Source organism: Perca fluviatilis, chromosome 1, assembly GCF_010015445.1.
Source record: "Perca fluviatilis chromosome 1, GENO_Pfluv_1.0, whole genome shotgun sequence".
Taxonomy (NCBI): Eukaryota; Metazoa; Chordata; class Actinopteri; order Perciformes; family Percidae; genus Perca; species Perca fluviatilis.
This window is the reverse complement of record NC_053112.1, coordinates 294,426-301,925: the sequence shown is the minus strand read 5'-3', so window position 1 is coordinate 301,925 and position 7,500 is coordinate 294,426. Positions and strand designations below refer to the sequence as shown.

The window sequence follows — 7,500 nt, the reverse complement described above, 5'->3', positions numbered from 1 at the left end:
TATGGCTCCAGCTGTCCCAAACATTGGGGAGGTGACCCGCAGCGAGCCAGCTGGCCACACGTTTCCCCCCAGCAGAAATTAACCAATCATGGCCTCTCCTCGTCAGCAGGTCTCAGGTCAGCTGCCACTCCATTACATGTTGACAGACAGACACAGAGAGAGACAGACAGACACAGAGACAGACAGACAGAGAGACAGACAGACACAAAGAGAGACAGACAGACAGAGACAGACGGACAGACACAGAGACAGACAGACACAGAGACAGACAGACAGACACAGACACAGACAGACAGAGAGACAGACACAGAGGCTGACAGACAGACAGACAGACAGACACAGAGACAGACAGACACAGAGACAGACAGACAGACACAGAGACAGACAGACAGAGAGACAGACACAGAGGCTGGCAGACAGACAGACAGACATAGAGACAGACAGACAGACACACAGACAGACACAGAGACAGACAGACAGACATAGAGACAGACAGACAGACACAGAGACAGACAGACAGATATAGAGACAGACACAGAGGCAGACAGACAGACAGACACAGAGGCAGACAGACAGACACAGAGACAGACAGACAAAAGAGAGACAGACAGACAGACACAGAGACACACAGACAGACATAGAGACAGACAGACAGACAGACAGACAGACACAGAGACAGACAGACATAGAGACAGACAGACAGACAGACAGACAGACACAGAGACAGACAGACATAGAGACAGACAGACACACACAGAGACAGACAGACATACAAAGAGAAAGACGGACAGACAGACACAGAGACAGACAGACACAGAGTTAGACAGACACAGAGACAGACAGACAGACAGACACAGAGACAAACAGACAGACACAGAGACAGACAGACAGACAGACACATACAGAGAGAGAAGGTTAAATGAATGAATCAAAACAGCCACTATTACACTTAAAGAAGAACAGATTCAGCTTTAGCTTCAGTATCTGGCCCTGATTCTCTCTGAGTGTTAGTCAGTACCAGTGTAACTAATGGTGATGAGATGTGTTGCTGACCCGGGGCAGCCCTGCTGGGATGAGTCTCTGTTGTTGTTGAAGAAGTTGTTGACATGTTTCAGAGAGAAGATGAGGGGGTATTAGGCTGCTAATTCCTGGCTGGATTAACAACGGCAGCATCAGGAGTTTAACCAGGCCTCGAATTAATGAATGATAGAGAGAGAGAGAGAGAGAGAGAGAGAGAGAGAGAGAGAGAGAGAGAGAGACCCTGAAATGAAAATGAGAGAGAGAGAGAGAGAGAGAGACCCTGAAATGAAAATGTCACTTTATGAGGTTTTTTAACATTAATATGAGTTCCCCCAGCCTGCCTATGGTCCCCCCAGAGGCTAGAAATGGAGAGACATCATGGCTTTCAAACCAGCAAAGTGGCAGTTGGTCAAGGCCGCACCCCTCCAGTTTGCCCCCCCCCTCTCTCCTCCTCAATAACTACAGAAACAGAAATGGCACATCCTAAGGAAAGCTCATTGTGGGACTGGCTCTAGTGGCTGTAGTTCTGCACCAAGGCTGAATTTCGGGAAAGAGACTTCAGATCCAGTATTAGGGGACCACTAAGGTCTATATAAAAGAGACTTCAGATACAGTATTTGGGGACCACTAAGGTCTATATAAAAGAGACTTCAGATACAGTATTAGGGGACCACTAAGGTCTATATAAAAGAGACTTCAGATACAGTATTAGGGGACCACTAAGGTCTATATAAAAGAGACTTCAGATACAGTATTAGGGGACCACTAAGGTCTATATAAAAGAGACTTCAGATCCAGTATTAGGGGACCACTAAGGTCTATATAAAAGAGACTTCAGATACAGTATTAGGGGACCACTAAGGTCTATATAAAAGAGACTTCAGATACAGTATTAGGGGACCACTACAGTTATATACTATAAAAGAGACTTCAGATACAGTATTAGGGGACCACTAAGGTCTATATAAAAGAGACTTCAGATACAGTATTAGGGGACCACTAAGGTCTATATAAAAGAGACTTCAGATACAGTATTAGGGGACCACTAAGGTCTATATAAAAGAGACTTCAGATACAGTATTAGGGGACTACTAAGGTCTATATAAAAGAGACTTCAGATACAGTATTAGGGGACCACTAAGGTCTATATAAAAGAGACTTCAGATACAGTATTAGGGGACCACTAAGGTCTATATAAAAGAGACTTCAGATACAGTATTAGGGGACCACTAAGGTCTATATAAAAGAGACTGAGGTGCCAATTTCATATCCTGTCCTTTCCTTTCCCCACTTTTCGGAGTGCAGACACACTTCTTGGCAGCAGAGACACCTCCAGTCTCTACTCTATAGCAGTCTCCCTCCCTCCCTGTTGTCGTCCTGCGGGACAGGAGGCCTCTCCTCTCCCGGCTCTGATTGGCTGAGGCGTTTCCGTGCCGACCTGTGTCGGGCGACTGACGGCACTGACCCACTTCATGGGCGCGGATCTGCTCCAGTTTCCCCTCCACGCGGCTGCATGTAGGCCAGCAGGACGGAGAGACTCAGACCAGTTCTCAGTTCACGAGAACTGTAGACGGGGAGGTTCAGATGTTTGGACGTGTGGCGGTTCGGCAAGACTGTCGTCCCCCGAAAAAAAGTGGTTGGTCCAGACAGCCGTGCTGGTCTGTGTTCATGGTGGTTGGTCCAGACAGCCGTGCTGGTCTGTGTTTATGGTGGTTGGTCCAGACAGCCGTGCTGGTCTGTGTTTATGGTGGTTGGTCCAGACAGCCGTGCTGGTCTGTGTTTATGGTGGTTGGTCCAGACAGCCGTGCTGGTCTGTGTTTATGGTGGTTGGTCCAGACAGCCGTGCTGGTCTGTGTTCATGGTGGTTGGTCCAGACAGCCGTGCTGGTCTGGGTTCATGGTGGTTGGTCCAGACAGCCGTGCTGGTCTGTGTTTATGGTGGTTGGTCCAGACAGCCGTGCTGGTCTGTGTTCATGCTGGTTGGTCCAGACAGCCGTGCTGGTCTGGGTTCATGGTGGTTGGTCCAGACAGCCGTGCTGGTCTGGGTTCATGGTGGTTGGTCCAGACAGCCGTGCTGGTCTGTGTTTATGGTGGTTAGTCCAGACAGCCGTGCTGGCCTGTGTTTATGGTTGTAGTGGTTGGTCCAGACAGCCGTGCTGGTCTGTGTTTATGGTTGTAGTGGTTGGTCCAGACAGCCGTGCTGGTCTGTGTTTATGGTGGTTGGTCCAGACAGCCGTGCTGGTCTGTGTTTATGGTTGTAGTGGTTGGTCCAGACAGCCGTGCTGGTCTGTGTTTATGGTGGTTGGTCCAGACAGCCGTGCTGGTCTGTGTTTATGGTGGTTGGTCCAGACAGCCGTGCTGGTCTGTGTTCATGGTGGTTGGTCCAGACAGCCGTGCTGGTCTGGGTTCATGGTGGTTGGTCCAGACAGCCGTGCTGGTCTGTGTTTATGGTGGTTGGTCCAGACAGCCGTGCTGGTCTGTGTTCATGCTGGTTGGTCCAGACAGCCGTGCTGGTCTGGGTTCATGGTGGTTGGTCCAGACAGCCGTGCTGGTCTGGGTTCATGGTGGTTGGTCCAGACAGCCGTGCTGGTCTGTGTTTATGGTTGTAGTGGTTGGTCCAGACAGCCGTGCTGGTCTGTGTTTATGGTTGTAGTGGTTGGTCCAGACAGCCGTGCTGGTCTGTGTTTATGGTTGTAGTGGTTGGTCCAGACAGCCGTGCTGGTCTGTGTTTATGGTTGTAGTGGTTGGTCCAGACAGCCGTGCTGGTCTGTGTTTATGGTGGTTGGTCCAGACAGCCGTGCTGGTCTGTGTTTATGGTTGTAGTGGTTGGTCCAGACAGCCGTGCTGGTCTGTGTTTATGGTGGTTGGTCCAGACAGCCGTGCTGGTCTGTGTTTATGGTTGTAGTGGTTGGTCCAGACAGCCGTGCTGGTCTGTGTTCATGGTGGTTGGTCCAGACAGCCGTGCTGGTCTGTGTTCATGGTGGTTGGTCCAGCCAGCCGTGCTGGTCTGGGTTTATGGTGGTTAGTCCAGACAGCCGTGCTGGTCTGGGTTTATGGTGGTTAGTCCAGACAGCCGTGCTGGTCTGTGTTTATGGTGGTTGGTCCAGACAGCCGTGCTGGTCTGTGTTTATGGTTGTAGTGGTTGGTCCAGACAGCCGTGCTGGTCTGTGTTCATGGTGGTTGGTCCAGACAGCCGTGCTGGTCTGTGTTCATGGTGGTTGGTCCAGACAGCCGTGCTGGTCTGGGTTTATGGTGGTTAGTCCAGACAGCCGTGCTGGCCTGTGTTTATGGTGGTTGGTCCAGACAGCCGTGCTGGTCTGGGTTTATGGTTGTAGTGGTTGGTCCAGACAGCCATGCTGGTCTGGGTTCATGGTTGTGGTGGCGGCGCCCTCTAGTGGTCGTAGTAGTTCTGACGGGAGCCAAACAGGAAGTAAGGTGAGGAAGTAGAAGAGCGCCACATGTCCTGGTACAGTGTGATTTATGGTTCAGTGTGTCTGTGTGTGTGTGTGTGTGTGTCTGTGTGTCTGTGTGTGTGTGTGTGTGTCTCTATGTGTGTGTGTGTGTCTGTGTGTGTGTGACTGTGAGTGTGTGTGTGTGTGTCTGTGTGTCTGTGACTGTGAGTGTGTGTGTCTGTGTGTGAGTGTGTGTCTGTGTGTGTGACTGTGAGTGTGTCTGTGAGTTTGATTGTGTGAGTGTCTGTGTGTGTGTGTGGCGTGTGTGTGTATAAGTGTGAGTGTGACTGTGACAATGAGTGTGTGTGTGTGTGTGTGTGTGTGTGTGTGTGTGTGTGTGTGTGTGTGTGTGTGTGCATGTGTCTCTTTCTGAGTGTGAGTGTGTGTGTGTGTGTGTGTGTGTGTGTGTGTGTGTGTGTGTCTCTTTCTGAGTGTGAGTGTGTGTGTGTGTGTGTGTGTGTGTGTGTGTGTGTGTGCATGTGTCTCTTTCTGAGTGTGAGTGTGTGTGTGTGTGCATGTGTCTCTTTGTGAGTGTGGGTGTGTGTGGTGTGTTTGAATGTGTGTGTGTGTGTGTGTGTCTGTGTGTGTGTGTGTGTGTGTGTGTGTGTGTGTGTGTGTCTCTGTGTGTGTGTGTGTGTGTGTGTGTGTGTCTCTGACAGAGTGAATGTCACCTTGAACAACCTCTCCCACAGGCATTAGGATTTAAAAAGCTAAATGTTTAGCGTTTTACCCAGAATCCCCCTCTGGCGTGTGGCAGCAGAAAGCTCTCAGCTCACTGTTCAGGCACTGTTCAGGCTCTGTGTTCTCTCTGCCACTTCATCACTTCATCTCTTCATCACTTCATCTCTTCATCACTTCATCTCTTCATCACTTCATCACTTCATCTCCTGCCTCACAGTGAGAGAAATATACTCTCAGAACCACAACCAATCAGCTCACAGATCAGAATATTAATCTGAGGCTGTCAGCGGTAAGACGAGCACTTTACTGAAGCTGGACAGGTGTCCTATCAATGTTACATTACAGCCTGTATGTTGCTTAATACTGGACCATTAATACTGGACCATTAATACTGGACCATTAATACTGGACCATTACATACTGGACCATTAATACTAGACCATTAATACTGGACCATTACATCCTGGGTGTTGCTTAATACTGGACCATTAATACTGGACCATTACATCCTGGGTGTTGCTTAATACTGGACCATTAATACTGGACCATTACATCCTGGGTGTTGCTTAATACTGGACCATTAATACTGGACCATTACATCCTGTATGTTGCTTAATACTGGACCATTAATACTGGACCATTAATACTGGACCATTAATACTGGACCATTAATACCGGACCATTGTCACAGACTGTTGTTCCCATCAGTCCCTCAGACACAGGGAACATAGGGAACACAGGGAACACAGGGAACACAGGGAACACAGGGAACATAGGGAACACAGGGAACATAGGGAACACAGGGAACACAGGGAACATAGGGAACATAGGGAACACAGGGAACACAGGGAACACAGGGAACACAGGGAACATAGGGAACACAGGGAACATAGGGAACATAGGGAACACAGGGAACACAGGGAACACAGGGAACACAGGGAACATAGGGAACACAGGGAACATAGGGAACACAGGGAACACAGGGAACATAGGGAACACAGGGAACACAGGGAACACAGGGAACATAGGGAACACAGGGAACATAGGGAACACAGGGAACATAGGGAACACAGGGAACACAGGGAACACAGGGAACATAGGGAACACAGGGAACACAGGGAACACAGGGAACATAGGGAACACAGGGAACACATGGAACATATGTAACATAGGGAACACAGGGAACACAGGGAACATATGGAACACAGGGAACATATGGAACACATGGAACACAGGGAACATATGGAACACAGGGAACACAGGGAACATATGGAACACAGGGAACACAGGGAACATATGGAACACAGGGAACACAGGGAACATATGGAACACAGGGAACACAGGGAACATAGGGAACACAGGGAACACAGGGAACATATGGAACATATGGAACACAGGGAACATATGGAACACAGGGAACACAGGGAACATAGGGAACACAGGGAACACAGGGAACATATGGAACATATGGAACACAGGGAACACATGGAACACAGGGAACATATGGAACATAGGGAACACAGGGAACACAGGGAACACAGGGAACACAGGGAACATATGGAACATATGGAACATAGGGAACACAGGAACACAGGAACACAGAGAATGAACACAGGAACACAGGAACACAGGGAACATAGAACATAGGGAACATGGAACACAGGGAACACAGGGAACATAGGGAACATGAACACAGGGGACAGAACATAGGAACATAGGAACACAGGAATGGAACATATGTAACATGGAACACAGGAACACAGGCATATGGAACACAGGGACTATGGGAACACATGGAACAGGAACATGCACAAATATGGAACATAGAACACAGGAACACAGGAACACAGGGAACATGGGAACACAGGGAACACAGGGAACACAGGGAAATATGGAACACAGGACACAGGACATGAACACAGGGACACAGGGAACACAGGGAACATATGGAACACAGGGAACATAGGGAACACAGGGAACACAGGGAACATAGGGAACACAGGGAACATATGGAACATATGGAACATAGGGAACACAGGGAACACAGGGAACACAGGGAACACAGGGAACACATGGAACATATGGAACACAGGGAACACAGGGAACATATGGAACACAGGGAACACAGGGAACATATGGAACACAGGGAACACATGGAACACAGGGAACATATGGAACATAGGGAACACAGGGAACACAGGGAACACATGGAACACAGGGAACATATGGAACATAGGGAACACAGGGAACAGGGGAACACGGGAACATAGGAACATAGGAACATATGGAACACAGGAACACAGGGAACATGGAACACAGGGAACACAGGGAACATATGGAACACAGGA

The 7,500-nt window shown here is 49.0% G+C and overlaps 2 protein-coding genes across 3 annotated transcripts in view; one reads left to right on the top strand and one right to left on the bottom strand.

Annotated features, from left to right (window-relative positions):
- Positions 1-7,500, top strand: part of LOC120560232 (apoptosis-stimulating of p53 protein 2-like) — a 29,151-nt gene that overhangs the window by 4,705 nt on the left and 16,946 nt on the right. The gene's annotated exons all lie outside the window — the stretch shown is intronic.
- rrp36 (ribosomal RNA processing 36) overlaps positions 1-7,500 on the bottom strand; it is a 28,573-nt gene that overhangs the window by 17,899 nt on the left and 3,174 nt on the right. The window contains exon 1 of one of the 2 annotated variants that reach the window (XM_039812597.1): positions 5,030-5,069. The exons of the other annotated variant lie outside the window; for it this stretch is intronic. The gene's annotated coding sequence lies outside the window, so the exon portion shown is untranslated. Of the gene's footprint in view, positions 1-5,029; positions 5,070-7,500 lie in introns of those variants that run through there. 2 annotated transcript variants of the gene reach the window in all.